Source organism: Schistosoma haematobium, chromosome ZW, assembly GCF_000699445.3.
Source record: "Schistosoma haematobium chromosome ZW, whole genome shotgun sequence".
Classification (NCBI taxonomy): Eukaryota; Metazoa; Platyhelminthes; class Trematoda; order Strigeidida; family Schistosomatidae; genus Schistosoma; species Schistosoma haematobium.
Genome location: NC_067195.1, coordinates 22,641,456 through 22,659,321, shown reverse-complemented (window position 1 = coordinate 22,659,321; position 17,866 = coordinate 22,641,456). Strand labels below are relative to the sequence as shown.

At 31.9% G+C, this 17,866-nt stretch overlaps 1 protein-coding gene across 1 annotated transcript in view; it reads right to left on the bottom strand.

Moving 5' to 3' along the window:
- Positions 1-12,644, bottom strand: part of TSHZ3 (Teashirt 3) — a 35,061-nt gene extending 22,417 nt beyond the window's left edge. Inside the window, exons 1-2 of the mRNA XM_012942158.3 lie at positions 11,887-12,644; positions 254-353 (exon numbers count right to left, since the gene is read on the bottom strand). The gene's annotated coding sequence lies outside the window, so the exon portion shown is untranslated. The remainder of the gene's footprint in view (positions 1-253; positions 354-11,886) is intronic.
- Positions 12,645-17,866: the final 5,222 nt, after the last annotated feature.

The following is a 17,866-nucleotide window of genomic DNA, read 5'->3' as shown; positions in this document are numbered from 1 at the left end:
ATGTGATTCACTAATCTAATAAGACTTAGGTATTACTGGTGCCGAAGTAAATTTTTAAAACTAGTGATGTTTCACGTAGATCCAGTCAACTGATACTTAAACACACCATTAATCTAATATTCTTTGTTTAGGATGATGTAGAGCAATATTGTGATGGTATTGAAAGATCTTTCTTCAACTAATATTAATATGTAATACTCGTTGAGTGATAGAAATTGGGAGTTAACTGCTTACACAATAAAAGATTTCTCACCTGTGCTTGATCCTTTGACAACTGGGATTAATTCTGTTGGAAAATTTTTTGAGTATATTCTGTTGTTAGGTTCAACAGTGTGTATGGGTTCACACAATAACTGAAAAGAAATATCCATAAATACAAGAAAGTAATCACAAATCAAGCATTAACTTGGAATCTTTAAAGCTAAAGGGAAAGAGTCAAACCAAAGATCACAGTGCACCGGGAATCGAAGGAAGGCATTAAAAGAGTGAATAGTATTTGAAAACATCCGGAAGGAATGGTAAAAATAGAGTGGATTGCAAATTCCTGGTCAGCACCATATGCTCCGCGATGGGCAACAGCCATAAGTAAGTAAGTAAAAGTAAGTGATACAGTCCGAACAGTTTACTGAAAAATGAAACTTCTGTAATACTATTATATTAGTCAAGCAAGAGAAGACAGAATAAGTTGGATCCAGTGTTTAAGTGCTATGAAGCTATGGTAGTTTTATCTAATATTCATAATCCAATTATATAAAACCAAGTATCTGAAATAACACATCATTTCTTGGGGAAGTTATTCTGTTTATCGTTTAGATTTATCATCTTAGTATCCATGATCAGTTCAAAAAATAATAGCGTATATATTACAATGAATGTAATATATACCTTCTCAGAACTTAAAAAAATAATATGTACCTCAATATATTGTAGGTACGCTTATCACTATTTGTACTTCAACTCTTAAATAAACAAATTCAAGGCTTTCATCACTAGTAAAACGATTTTCAACTGGTCACAGAGTTCGGTACAATGTTTACATATTTGGTTTATATTGTAATTTAATAGTTAACTCCATTAATTAGATGCATTGATATGAAAATATTAATTCTCTGAGTACCAGTCTAACATTTTCAAATAAATTGATTTTTTATTTATTAAAATGTCTGTTAACCAAGTTATACATTTTCTAGAAAGTCTATTAATATGTCGTGACAACTGATGGGTGCTTAGAATGCTGTCATTTATTACTGCTACTTAAAGATTCATAGTTATTGATGCCTATGCATGTGCCTTAACAAAATTCATTTGTTGCGTAGGTGTATGGTATTTGTTTATAAATACTATTTGATCTAAATCACCCAATAAACACTGAGTTATGAATTCGGTGACCTTCAAATATATTCGACAAGCACGTTAAACAAAATACACTTTTTTCATTGACAGGTTCATTCACCTAATAATCTGTGTTTAATTTAAGTCGAATTAAAACGATAAGCGGCGCCAAATTATGAATAAATAAATCATACAATTAAAAATCAGTCTCGTTAGACAGAAAAGAGAACAAAAAGGGTGAATGATGAATGACTAACAAAAATTTTCACAGGATAAAACAAAATAACCATTTTAACATATTTCTTCTATCTTGGTAGATGGAAATTACTTGAAGCGGTTATAGTCTTCTGTCTTAAGTCAAAATGCTATCATTAAAAATGAGTCATCTTTTGTCTTGGTTGAAACTTTTGTCTTTATCGGAATTTTCATTTTTTATATGCTATTTCTTCAGTCAACAACTCAAATATCAACACTTGACTTTAAGACAAATCACAATTTAAAACATCCATATATCTGTAACTGGCTATAGACACCAGAATTTGAGTGTGATTCATAATACTATACAGTTAGATTTGGTAATAAATGTGTATATTAACTGATATTCTTGAAGAAAAAGCATATTAGTAACCCAGTATTGAGTATAAATTTGGCAGAATACCCTGAACATAAAAATTATGTATTCAAGAGTATATAGTTGAGGTTAACTAGACACATTTCCTCCCACTTTCTTCAGACCGTAATATATCTTTTTAAACCAGCCTTAACCTTGTTACTTGCATTTATTCATAAATCAGTTTACATGATCACAACTGTTATGGCGGTGAGATTCAAACAAAGCTTTCACTTTCATTATATTTCTCATCAATTCGACTATCTGTATCAGAGATAGATTTATAATCAATAAGTGAATTTTCTATGGGAGGAGTTAGATTTTCAAAAACAAAACTATTATAAAATAATTTTATTCTTGGTATTGTGTTCTCTGAACTAAATGGTGTGACTGTGAAGCTTTAGTTATTATTCAGGACGTTATCGACACCTACTCTTTTTTACAGCTTCAACATTTGGTACAAACTTCCATTATTTCAAAATATTGGTCTCTTTTTCTATTCAGTAATTACTCCTAAATGTAGCGTGTATTTAAAAGTTTCATACAACCCACTGTAAAAATACCTGTTTCACTATCAATTCATGTAATTCTTTTTCGTTTGTAAATCAGTTACAGTATCGTTGAGATAAACAGTTAAGAATATACTTTTCATTTGAATGTTAGTAAACATATAAATCCCAGATTCTATCACAATTTAGTTTATGCAAAATCAAAAGATTTTTAAGTAATAACATAATTTCAATTTAGTTTAAAGTTCATGAGGTTTTCCCTAATTAAACTCAAAAGTTTGCATTCATTTTTATATACCGGCTCTTTATAATGTTATGTTGACTAGATAACCTGGATATAATATATCTGGAAAAATAGCTACAATTTAAACAGATACACCATAATTGATGACAATACAAGGGATAAGCATATGGTTTATGATAATCATGGCAACCACAAGTAATAGTAATCATTTGTCTCTTAAACTGAAAAACAACTTATGATCATTTTAATCATGTGTAAACGGGACTGAAGAAAAATGACTAGTATTAATTTCAAATAGCAAAATACCAGATATACACACAGACTCTCATGAATAAATCCACACTCGGATGCACACACACACTTTTCATTCATTTAGTTCTGGAAATATGAGTATCCCATTTATCCCTCTGACTTTAACTTCTTTCAACAATATGACAAGAAAGAGCGGGAGAGGGAACTAGCCAGGGATAAAATATACACACTATCACTTGTCATTACAGTAGTAATAATAATAATATTATTACTATTGCTGTCAGTAATAGGAGGAAAATCAAAGGAATTTGTGTGTGACGAATTGGACAAACACATAAATCATGAGATGCCGCCATTTGTGAAATTCAGATAATCATAGAAACGCAGGAAAAATCATAATTTGATATGGCATTAGGGATTGACAATATTCATCTCTCTGCGTGACTTATACATTCTGTATAGATAGATAAATGTGTAATTGAATGTTGTCTTTAGAGCTTTTTATATTGTTATTTGTGTTACCCTATTCTTTCTCACTCAATTTAGTTTTTAAAAATCGTAACAATTGTATTTGCCGACTGATAAACAATATATTTCTGAAAATTAATAATAAAAGGCGGTAAGTGAAAAAGAGCAGAATGATTAAGTGTACACAGAAAATAATTTCCTTATGATAATAATAATAATAATAATTATTATTTTTTTATTCGACTACTATATGAAAATATTATTTCCAAACCCCTTTTCTTGACCGTCAACTCTTTGGTAGCACACAAAATTAGAATTTATTCAATGTGACCTTACTCTAATTGAATCGATGTATCAATTCATGGATTGAGTTTGCTTCGTTCGATGATACGTTTGGAAATGTTCACTAAGTAAGTAACTTATGTCAATAACGATATTTCATTTTAGTATAGGTGATCAAGTGGTATATGATAAGCACATAAGATCAATGTTAAACTGATAGTAAATATTTCTTAATTGGATAAACTCATGAAATCGCTACCTTAATTAGTTATGTAAACACATTCTTGTAAACAAACTAATAGGAGTATAACGCATTCACAGATTTATGGACTGTAAACTGTCTATTTAGAAAAGCATTTATGCATTGACTATTAATATGATTTTTAGATAGATATTTATGATAGTGTTCATTAATTAAATTATTTTACCAAGTTGTCTGATCTTTTACTATTAGACAATGGATACTAAAGTTAAATATTAAATGGATGCATTTCATTGTAAAATACAGAACATTCGATTGGTTTTAAGGTAGATTTATGAGAAAAAAAATCAACTACTTAATAGGATAGAGCTGAATTGCAAATCTATTGAATTTGGAGATGTGAGCGATTGAATCCTGAATTGTCGTTGAGTTTCATTATGAGAAATTATGTGTAAATACTGAGAGCATTTTAGTGAAAGTATATAAACTACAAACAAAATTGCTATGAAGTTCTCTTCAGGTCTCCAATCAGCCTATTTGAGAAATGTTAACTGGTGATGAAAATTGCTTTAAAATGTGAATTGTTCACAGACCTTAAAAAAATAAATCATTGTTAATTTGATATAAGACTACCAAATTTCAATAGCATGAAATTAGTGACTTCCCTGATAACTTCACCCAAAAGTAAACAACAAACTAAGATGTATGATAGGAAAGAATAAAACTTTAGTGTCAAAATAAATAATCTGATATATATATACTAATCGTGCAGTACCTGATACTTTCTCTCTACTGTGGGAATCTTATTAGTCAGAATTGAATGAATGACACACTACTTTCGTGAAAATGTTAGATAATTTGGCAACAATTTTCATCATGAAATGAGGTCATTTGTAAATAGTTGTCATGACTTATTACATCCATCAACCCCTGCATACTCTAATCACCTGAAATCTAAAATTTGGGCTACCGGTCAAAAATTATCACACTCGTTACAAGATCTGAAGACCACAATTTCCATTTCGTTTTGAGTCTTTGATATGTGCTACAGAGAAGTCAGATCACAACTAAACAGCAGTTTTTTCTCCGATTTTCTGAAGTTCCTGGACCTACTGTAACTTGGCGACATACATTGATTTTAAATGAGAAATATGCACAAAATCATCGCATTGAATCAAAAAATAACTACCAATTTTTTGTGATTCTTATGATCAAGATGTTCTGTATTTTATACTTTCTGTCATAGATTTATTAGATATATTTTCCTTTGATTTGTAAAGATTGCTGGATATATTATCCACAAATGATTTAACAAGTAAAAATCCTTGATGTACTTATGTGCATTTGGTTGAACTTGCCTAGAACTTATTAATATATTAATGTATCGAAATCAGATAAACTTAGTACTTCTATTAAAATGTTCATTCAGTCGAATCACCTTTGTCGTTGTAAAATAAAAACTTATAATCAAGAAAAACATACCAGGTATTTTCGATGTATTAAAATGATATAATCCGTCTACTGTTTTTGAAAAGATAACCGTGTATTAATGAGGTGATATTTTTTACCAGGTTGATATTTAGCTTTCATCAAATATTAACTGTAATAAAAAAGATTTATCTTTGATGATTTCTTAATGTACCGGACATAATTACTGTAATAAACTGGAGTTGAAGCACGGACTGAAGATTTTAGTAGTGTTGATTTTTCTAAGTTAACTGACTTAGTTGAGAAGCTGTCACTGTCATTCTGGACAGTTAAATCAGTCTACTTGTAATTAGACTGATACAAAGTGTTTAAATAATCTAGTTTTATCATATTAGTTGCTTACTCCAACGTATTGGATTATCAATTGTATTTATACTTAGGAATGATAATTGAGACACAAAAAAGCACTGGAATGTATGAGAATTTTCCTATTTGTTAATATGAGGCCTTTATAAAATCTGAGTATTAGTAATGTTTCTATAGTCCCGAGTATTAACTATTGCTAAGATGACATAACAACGGTAAACTGAATCAAAAACTACTTTAAAAATACCAATTGTTTACTGAAATATGCTGACCTCTTCCTTCCACTACAGAGCTGAATATAGCTTATTGGGGTGGTTTATTTAATACCTTTCGGTTACCCTGACTGTATTATGAAACATTTACATACCAACGTAATATATCTCGTTGTAGTATGTAATATTTTGTTAAATCTCAGCTTTGAAAATGAACAACGTCATAAAACTTTATAGTTTCCGAATAAACACCTCGTAACTTGACTGATATTTGATACAATGTAATTACCCTAGTCAATGAAATCGTTTGTCTATATCAGTTGAGTTCAAAACATTTTAAGTTCTGATTTACGAAGCTTCTGAGGCTTTTTTAACTCTATTGGGTGTAATTTTCAAGAAATTTCCGGATGACCAAGCTATGATGATGGGAAAAGTAAAGATCTCTGAATGAAGTCAATACAACTTTGAATAGCTAAGTGATCTTTATTCTTACTACTGTTCCAGTTCATCAGTCAAAACAGTGGCATGTAAGTGTGATTTATTTAATCTAGTAACATTACTTTAAGAACAACATGTTTACCTTGAAATGCATATTCTATACTCAATTCGATATTGATAATTTGGTTAAGTTATATATATATTTTTTCTAATTACCGTGCAATCATTGGGATCTAAAAAGGTAACATAATTGCTTCGTTGTAACTTGAGATTTTAATTTAATTATTTTAATAATAAAAGTTTCATTAATTAAGCAAGAATCTAATGGTTCACATATTCTAACCACGGTCAGTCACTGATAAACTGTGATCATCATTCAGTGTAGATCATTATCAGAAACTTCACTATCAGTCTAGTTGACTTAAAAGACCACTGTTCCTAATATGAACTCGGAAGCAGCTATGAAAAAACAAATCAGTCAACATTGACTTACTATTCACTCAGATGTTTGTGAAAACTTGGCAAATGTATTACAATGAGCTTACATTACGGAAAACCAAGAACAGAAGATATGTGATATTAAATCTTGACATTGAAAGACAATGATTTTAATATTCAAGCATTTATTCTGCTTGTCAGTAATTACAGATTATTGTTTGCCCCTACTAGATCGGACTTCAAAAAAATATTACATTCACTTGTCCATGAAATAATAGCAGGAATCTTGGTGTGTATCCACTTAATTTACTAAAGTTAGAAGCAGACGTTGTTAGTAATAAGTTACATACAAATATGTTATGAGTTATTTGTATGGTATTCTGTCAACTCACTGAACACCACCTTAGTAGTTGTTTGGAAGAAGTAATGTTTGCAGTGTGAACCCTAGGTTAATTGGAGAGTTTCGGTATTATAGTAGTAAGACATACTAGAAAGTCTAAACAGTGGGATTAGTCGGAACTGGTATTCTTAAACAGTAATATTAAAAATCAGTAAATTTCACGTAAAATAAGATGGTTTTGTGGCAACAATTAAATATTTTGGGTGATTTTGAGTAAATTAAATTTAGCTTGGGAACTATTGGAAGCCAGAGAGTACTGGGCAAGCATTTCATGCTTGTTCAGACTTCTTTAACAGCCCACACCCACGATCACTCATGGAATTGAACTATACTTTTCGTACCAGACTCTTTAGACCACGGCAAACGAGGGACAAGTATTTCCTGTTAGAGATTTCTAATGTAATATCAAGGGTCCTGAGCTCGACTGCCGATTGAGATATCGTGGATGCACACTGTTGAAGAGTATCATACTAAGATGAAATGGCCAACCAGTGCTTCTATGTTTTCAATAAAATTCAACAATTTCCACAACCTCATATTGATACATCAAAGGACTTAAGAAAATGGTGTCAACGTCAGTGAAGAACTGAACATAAGGAAATTAGTTCAAAAACTTTGTATGAAGAGGATTAAAGATAAATAGATCTATACTACTACCGTATATTTCATAAGTGTATCAACCAGGAGTCGGAATAAAAGCAGTCATACAAAAATATCACATGATCATTCATTAAGAAGTCTGTTAATTACCTCGTAAATCAAATAATTTAAGCTAATTCATTCGGAATAAAATAAACAAATGAAATTATATGAAAATATAAGTTAAATAATTACCTTTTCTATTATATATATTCCAGACAAATAAATTGTGTCATTCAATGAAATGGTAAGAGAAAAAGATAATCAGAAGAAATTATTGTAGTTAAATATAATTCTAACCGATATATCAATTGACTCATTATGTTGTTTGATATATATATGCTTATGTTAGAATAAACAATGTTTGAACTAAAGTTTATTTTGCCTTTATTCTAGTCTGATAAGTATGAGTACATTTTATTTTATAGTCTGTGGATAAAACATCAATAATAACAAAAACAAAACAAGCAAACAGAGGAATTACGAGATTAATAACAACATGGTCACTTTATGTCTGGTGACCATATATATATATATATATATATATATATATATATGTAAAACTCATGCTATATTTATTAAATACTATTGCGTATAATCTGTGCAATTAGTTTCATTAGTTGACCAACGGTTCTGTGTTTTTTTTTAAAAATAGTTATTCAATTAAACATTTAGAACCGGTCTGTAAGTGATTAATCAGCCCATTCAATTAACTGATTTTATAATTTTTTTTATCGGTACGCATTGTCATCCTTAAATTATTATAAGTAAACATTATTTCACAAGTAATGTAGCATACAAGTGACTATGTGATAATTGTAGATTAAAAATGACTGGCTAGTTTGAATTTCATCACCTATTATTATACGATGTTGTAATATACATAGTTACAATATAGTATTCAATGTGCAATATTTCGAGCCAGATTAATTATTTCATCCAGGTACTGTGTTTTTGTTGCATAATAATTAAGTTTTAAAGTATTTGTTTTGCTGATTAAAAAAAAATCAAACAGGCTATCTGTATTATTTCTATGAACTAGACAGTAATATAGATCTTACAAACTAACCTACATTTAATGGAAAATCAAATGAACTTCAGTTGAACCAATGAATAAGTAACTCATGTTCCTCTTTAAAATATTCCTACTGTTTCTCAGACGAGTCAAATTACTTTGTACCTAGACAAGTATTTTGTAATTACTGATAAATATAACAATATTTACTTTAGTGTGAATTTACTAAATGAAAATTCATTGTTTGTGAGAAATTTAGAGGTTGAGTTCCCAAAGAGAATCGTACTATAATCTATGACTGGAGGGGGGTCTGAATCGACAAAGTATGAATTCCGTGACAGTGATACATAGTTATTTACTTTCGCTTAAAATATGACTTACTATAAATTATTTTCTCATTTCATTTGTGTTATGCAAATTATATTCCCTTTTTTCTTCTTTAAAGTTTCCCTTTGTCAATGATATTGCTATATCGATTACTTTGACTTTCATTTTAACAATTCCTTTTCTCATTGCGCTAATCGAAAATGTGAAACTTCAATTAATGTGCATATATTCAGGGTTCTATACTGCTTATTGCTGACTAGGTTATTAGACAAGCATCATTTAACGGAATCACTAATATTGTGTGTTGTAATATGGTTTCTTCTATTTTGTAAGGGAAAAACTGCTCTTTTCCTACATTTTTCCCAAATAATAGCATGCAAGTAACAAGCACGTGATCTCTTTCGCAAAAAGATTTTAAAAGAGCTAAGTGTGTGAAGCATATAAAGACTGCATTTGACTCCTTAAAAATGTATTATCAGGACTTTAGACAGATATTTTTGGAATAGTACATGTACTAAGAATACCAAACTAGGATAAAAAGATTTACTCAGTCCATCATTGTTCCTGAATTGATATCAGTTCTCGTTCAGTCAGATAGCTATGAAGTTATAATTGGCCTGTGATCTGGTAGAAATATGTTAGAGCATGTTGCCATACAACGAGATGAAATAAACAAAATGAATAGAGAAAAGGAGTCAAAATAATAGTAGAAGCAGTAAAAGTGGGAAAGATTCAGCATTAAAAATGTAAGAGAACAGAATACAAGCGTACATAGGAAGGAATGCTGAAAATCAAAATCTAAATGAAGAAAAAGACTGAATGCATCCGTTTCACTATGACCGATCGTGATCCATATCATCCAGCGTCTCCAATCACAGATTACAGTGATCAGTTCTTAATCATCGGAAAATTTTGCGCCAGTTTTGATTCTGTAAGATTTCACGAAATTTATCCTGAGATTTACAAAATATTTAAAAACTGTTAATAGTTTCAGAAAAATTATGAATGTTCAGTGCATTACATAACACATAGGTGATATGAATAAAACTAATGAATACTCATTTATATCTTTATTTGTTCTATAATCATAAAATTGAAAAAAGGTAGGTAGAAAATTTAATGCGGTTTTTAGAAAAGTACCGTTGACATGGTTGACAATAAATGTATGATTCAAAAGAATGAGCAATATATCCCATTAGACGGCACAGTATATTGATACTATGCTGAATATAAAATTGTAACCTTTAATATTGTTATTTAAGTACTAATCAAGGCATTAATATAGTTTACTCATTCGAATAAAGACAATAATATCTAGGTAGTTGAACCTAATTTTTGGGTAAACTAGACTGATTCATAGAATGATAAATCAATGTTATGCAATCTAGTATGAACTCAATGTTACAATTTACTGTTAACCACCATAATTGCAGTTCGAATGTCTAAGATACTATGCACTTCAGTATCTGTTACAAATCAAAGGGAAATTTCAACCAAATATATATATAAATACATGTAAATTAAAATGTTTTATAATCTGTTGATAATAACTGAGTGATTTATAGGATAATGGATGAAGCATTAATACGAACTGAATTCATTGTTATTATAATATCATTGTATTCTATAACTTATCAAATATACAACTCTATGAACTTTCTGAAAAGTTACTAATTCAAAGATGATCGTAAACATTTCACCATTTCAATCATTCGTCAATTTGATCTGTTCTATTTTACAATGATTGTCAATTTACTGGGAAACTATTATAAATTGGAAAGGTATTTGACAGTTATTTATTTATTATCTTGCAACCTATCAACATAATACATTCATAACTTTCATGAATTAACAAATTATTATAGTTGTCAGATGATTAAATTATCCATATCTTTTTTGAATGAATTTTTCAGTGATTTTTTCCCAAATTGTTTGGAAAAAAAATAAGTGATATAAAGAAAAATTTGTTGAAACCTTGAAGTCGTTGGTTACATAACATAACCATACATTTTTAAAATTAAAAAGGGAATGAAGTTAGTACACTGAACATTTATGATTACTCAGTATCAATAGATAATATAAATAATTGGCAAATATGTTTATCAACATAGAAAAACAAACGATTACTAGTAGGGATCAGTTGTGTATATTGTCGTATAAAAATTGTGACATATGCCATATGTACACCAATCGAATGAACTATACTTTTTATGCTGTCAAAACCAGGAGGAAAATTGATAAAATATATTTCTAAAGGAATCGAAATATTACTAATCTCAAGAATACTATGAATATATTTAGAAAAGATTAATTAGAATGAAAGAATAAGTAGTATGCAATGATTTAGTAGATCAAAAGGATGAAAGGAAATAAATCTGACTAAATGTAATCGACTTATTCCGATTATAATCTAAACATCTGATAATTAATTCATTGGTGCAAAATTAATAAGAAGTTGAATTTTTTTAAAATCTGTCGAAGTTACGAATTAATATCCCCCAAAAACACATTTTGTTACTATGATCGGAGTGAATAGACCAAAGACAAAATTTCATACTAATCTTTATCGTAGATTTGTTGTACTATTTACTTTACAAATCCAAGTGGGACTATATACTTAATTACACTTTATTGGACAGAAAGAGGATTAATAACAAGAAAACATTACGAAGTTAAACAACTCGATACAATACGAAAATAAAATAATTAACTATTATGACTTACCAGTATTGCGATTTTCCAGTGAGGTTATCATGACCATTTTATTCCCGAGCGTAAACAAAATATGATCGGTTTGTAGTGATGATTTTATTCACTTAATCCAATTTGCACATCAAAATAATTACTGATAATAACTGACTAGATCAATGTGTCAGTTGGATATTTTTTCCTTTTAATAGTCACTATTTTCCCATGTATATTCAATGTATGATATTATGTGTTAGTGAGATTTGCAAAAGTATGACTGATTACATTGAGTGGAAAAAGTAGTCATCATTTTAAATATCGCTTGTTTTAAGACGTGTTTCATATGTCAGTCAACTAAGGACAGAAAGATTTAGAACAGGGATAAAAGTAGTGACTCTTGTAAAAAAGAAAACAGAATTGTTAATAATAGTAATTATTATTCCTTTTACCCCTCCTTAACTGTAACAAAGGGGGTGGGGATGGTGTATGTATGCGATTTCATATTTGTATCAGCTTCCCAACATACCAGATAGAGTGGCGTTAGTAAATAATAACAGCGATGATAGAAATTTCAGTGAATGGCAAAAGAAATCTTGGCATGATTATAACAATTACTATAAACCTATTCCGACAAAACATACATGATGAAGGGGACATTCAGTTAGACAAAATATTCAATCATTTAATGTTAAATGCTTATTGGTTGAGATTGATGTGTTAAGGTCACCTTTCAATGATTGGATTAGAGAACAAACAGATTTCAACCAATCAGTGCAGAATAAAATGACAAGCCCGCTGTCAATCAGCCCCGAGATTGTATAGCGCACCAACTATTTGTTCGTGCGCCCAGATGATATTAAGAAAACCACGTGTAAAACAAAATTGGATGAGCTAAAAAGGGATTGGTAATTCTATTTGTTTATGTCAAAATCTGATGATTTACTGTCACTAAAGTAAATTTTATAGGTGCAGGAGAGGGTAAGAAAAAATCAACACTTTTTACGATACAAAACAAACAATTTCATATGATATTCAAATATTCTATTCTTAAATAAACCTAGTACAGGTTTTCCTCCAGTTTCCTTTAGCAAAGGGTGAAAATACTATGAAAAAATGTAAACAAATTTATAGGATTTATATTTAATCACTAAATTAAAACCTCAGTAAGTCAATTCCAAATATTTAAAGCAATCAGTCCCTTTTATAAATTTCGACAAAACAATGAGAAGACGGGGTTGACGAGTTAAAAAGGGGGTAACAAGAATTTCAAGAGTACTAATTGTAAGTGTGAGAATCTACTCACGGCATATTAATATATCTAGTATTCCAGATATTTTCTACGTTCGCCTAATATGACCAATGACGATTTTTTAGAAAAATAGATGTTCACTATTCTTGGTATTAAAATGTACTGAAACATTCGCTGTATTTCCGAATACACATTTCTTAAATTGAAAGAATTTTTATTCCCGAAACCCCGTGATTACAAGTTTCTGAAATTTAACATTGAGAAAGTGAAAGTAGTGGGAATTCAACAATCATAATACACTTCAAGGAGAAATTTCACTTTTTTTATTTAACCAAGATTCGTATTACAAATTGGAAAAGTATTTCAACAAAATATTTACAATCGTTCATCTTTTATCTTACTACTTCCTCCTGAAAAGCCAACTGAGATTCTCTGATTATTTTACATTTTCATTACTCATTAAACTTTTGTTAACATCATCATCATCATTACACTCTATAAAATGTTCAGAAACTGTAATAATCGTGAACCCTATATATATATATATATATATATATATATATATATATATATATATCGTTCTTCGTACATACAGGGAAGTGTCACCGAACTATTCTGTTTTTTTTCTAAAATGATATTTCGAATACGTCATTATAGTCGTAATATTTCACAAAATGTACGTGTCTAGTATTTTTATAACATTACGCTTTGATCGCTAATAATTATTGAAACTTTGTTACACACTTTATTACATTAGTTTGAATGAAAGTGATTGGAGTGTGTGAAGTAAATCTGTATAGTTTAAGCGCACCAACGAAATTTACTATCCTCTAATTAAATTATGTTTCAGTTACTCCTCGTCGGCAATTCACTTCATGATAATTTCTTGTAAATCATTATTTTTAATCTAACGACCTTATCTTGTGCTAAATAATTAAGTCAAACTACCAAAACAAAAGTCCAGCTTTCAGACGATTGAAGCTAAACTCCTAACTTGAATAAAATGCCATTTGGGTGACTTTAACAAGGCGTACTTACAATATTGACTCATCTGTTACTTTTCAGTGCTCAAATCTGTCACATAGTACTACTGTCGGGAATGTTAACAATGTGGAGTTGAGGTAGTAATCGATAACCTACATGACTGATATGACATTAAGTGGTAGCCAATATGATGCTGATCTAATTCTTTTGATGTTATATTATGGGTACTAGCCTAAATGATTCCTCAAATAGTTTATTTAAAAATTATTGAGATATAAAGTCTTCAAATTCCAAACTGAATAAAATCAATTTAATCACATTTATGATATATTCGTTTTATTCATCTAGTTATATTTTAGCAGATAAGTCTCTTTCTCTCTCTCTCTCTCTCCATTTATTTACCATGCAAACTTCAATAGTTACTAGGACCTGATTTTCTTTTTAAAAAATTCATTTAATGTAAAATTAATTTTCATACAGAGCGAGCATCTTTCCAAATTGCCGCCAAAATCTCTGAAGAATTTTGAGCAATTCATTCATTCCAGTTTATAATTTATTAACGTTACTCATTTATAAATCGAAATGAAATCAAGACTGCAGTTTTTCCTTGTTGAAATCATTTTAATTTTTCAAAATAGGGAAATTAATTAACTATGAATTTTCAATATTCATCAAATCATGAAGGCTTCTTCAAAATGATCATCATTTATAAATCTAGCCCAATCAACTTTATACATTTTCATCCTTTGTTTTTGTACAATAAAATTTTATCAAATTATGAAAATTGTATACGTTGCTTTGACATATATGAATTGCTTTCATTTGATGAATTAGTAAAGATGGTGACTTTTGTTGACAAACTGTACTACTTATATTTGAATATGAACAAAACCTTTTGGATGTGCACACAGGTCACTTTAATTTACAAATCAGAGTTCATTTTATTTATGTAGTTATTTATTTGAACACATAAATATAGGTACAGATGGGAACCAAATACAGATACGCCACACAATAACAATCAGGCTATGAAGAGATAGAGAATGTAAGGTGTGTATAATAAAAAGGAGAACAACAACGAACAGAAATTAGTGTATGCGAGTGGAATAATGAAAATGGGACAGTCAGTTCAGTTAGCAAAAAATACAACCAGAAATAATTCTTTCAGTTAGAGAAGTTACGTTCATTTTTATGAAGAAAAGTAAAAGAATGTCATAAAAGGCTCGCCACTGGCTTCTATTCTGAGCCATGTATGACAACACCTTAGGTCACTGTGTTGTACCATCTCTAGAACTCCAACCAGGGAGTCGTGAAAGGCCAACACAAGCCAGGTCTGTAGAGCTTTCTTTCCTATCACAACACCATGTCATACACTGACCACCTCTCCGATTTTCCCAACTGGTCCTAGAATCGGAAAATAATGCATTTGTAGGACGCTTCCAAGCCACCAAAGTCGATATTTCAAGATGGTGACACTAACTGAGATATCGTCACTGTGTCCAAACACACGATGCCGAACTTCTGCATTGCCAACATGGTGTTGCCACTGGATATCAGCAATCCTTCGGAGACAACGATGATCAAACACAGAGAGTCTTCTAGCATCCTCAACTTGGAGAGGCCAGGTTTCACAAGCACGGAACAAACTGCTCTCACCAACGCGTTATAGGTTCGACTTTTTACAGCCAGACTAACATCACGAAAGAGCCAGAGATGGCCCGGATTGACATAAGCCACTCTGGCTTTCACTATGCATTAACTGATCCCATCACTCACACTACCACCAGCACTTACGCAGCTACCCAGATACACGAACTTCTCAACTACTTCTATCCACTCACTACCCAGGGTGAGTGCAGGATCAGGGTCCTTTCAGTTTTGTAAAAGATGCAAAGCATATGCAGTTTCTAAGGAGACTGAATGTTAACTGACTAAGTGCGGATTGCACGGCTTGGTTACAATCCTACAGTAAGACAATATCATCTGCATACTTAATGTCGAGAAGTCTTTCTCCAAGCAACGGATCCACACCACAATTACATATGTCCATCAAAGCTGTTTTCAGAACGTCATGGATGGCAGAGTTGAAGATAAATGGTGAGATTGGGCAACCCTGTCTAACCCCACTGCTTGAGTGGAACAATGGAGAGAGATGGTTGTATTCCCTCACTCTGCCTGAGGTGTTTGTATATAGGGCTTTTAGGCACACCCTTCTTCAATAGACGATCCTAGAGAACAGTCCTATCCAACGAATCGAAGGCAGCCCTGATGTCAAGAAACACTACGATTGTTGGCCTTTGATAAGTATGGCGGTGTTCTAACATTTGGTGGAGGGTGTCAGTACATCCTCGACCAGAACGAAAAACAGCCTGGTCATCACGAGTCAATCTTTCTCGGGTGTTGAAAAACCTACGAAGTTTGATAGAAGCCAATAGTTTGGACGCAATCGGAAGTAGACTTATCGCCCGATAGTTGTTACAGGAACGACGTGAACCCTTTTTAAAGATAGGGACAACTGTCGACTCATTCCATGATGTTGGAACACTCTCTAGACCTCTCCAGACCTTTGTAAACAACACAGTCAGTTTCTTAGCCAGAATGTCACCACCATCTTAAAAAAAAGTCGGAGGTAAGACATTTGGACCTGGTGGCTTGTAGTGCTTCAAGAGTTGGAGTTTATTGAGGCCTTGTTAGGTGGATTAGTCATCAGAGGCCAAGGAGGGTAGGACAGTCTGACCAGTGTTGCGGGGCAACAGACCAGTTGAACTGCTCCTAGGAAAACCCTACCTATCGTCCAAGACGTCGATAGATGTTAGTGATTGGCATTTCGTCAGCTTCACAGATTGTTTCACTCACACCGGACGTCTTACTGCCAGTGACTTCGATAATTTGAAAGAGCTTCCGGCAGTTACCGGATGCGGCTACTGTTTTAAATCATTGGCACGCTCCAACAACCAGGTTTCTCGGTCCCTACACAAGCTTTGCCCAATTTCGTAACGTAACAATCTTCATTTGTGGCCAAACTCGTGGCCAACGGAGTAGATCAACGGGCTTGAATGAGTTGTGAGGAGCCTGAGGAAACCCGGTGCTTATAAGTGGGACATTTTGGGAAGCCGGTTTGCTATGTAGTTGCAACTTCTGTTGCAATCAATTTATTGACATCGATCTGTTTAGGACGATGAATTTGTTGGCCACTGAAAAGTAAGGTAAAATTAGAGCAAACAAGGGAATGGTCAGAGTCGAACTAGGTACTCCCGAAGGAGTGACAGTCTTGTTCACAACCACGCCAGCGGTAGCTGATTACGATGTGATCAGTCCAAGTCTGGGCATGAGATGAAGAGGGAGGACGCCAGACGGCACACTGGCGATGACTGTGCCGGTAGTTAGTGCTAGCCAGAAACAGGTTGTAGTCAGCGCACAGTTGCAGTAGATGGTCACCATTATCTAACCTGCGACCAAAAAGTCCCCATGGGCCACTTAAATGACTCTCTTCTGTTCCTAAACGCCATACCCAAGCATTCAAGTTTTCGGCTAGTACTATATTATCTGTCGAATGCACTTTCTGTAGAAGAACACTTAACTGGTGGTAAGACACATCCTTGATCGCATTCAGGCTACAGTCTGTCAGAGCATAGCCGGAGATGAAGAAAGGGCATTGTTGCTCACACCGATTTCTTCGTACTTTCTGATCTAATAGCACATAACCCACTATCAGTGGGGATCCAATAAATTAGTGCTGCCTCAGCTCTAGCGCTTAGTGAGACATAACGCCAGCGAGACCAG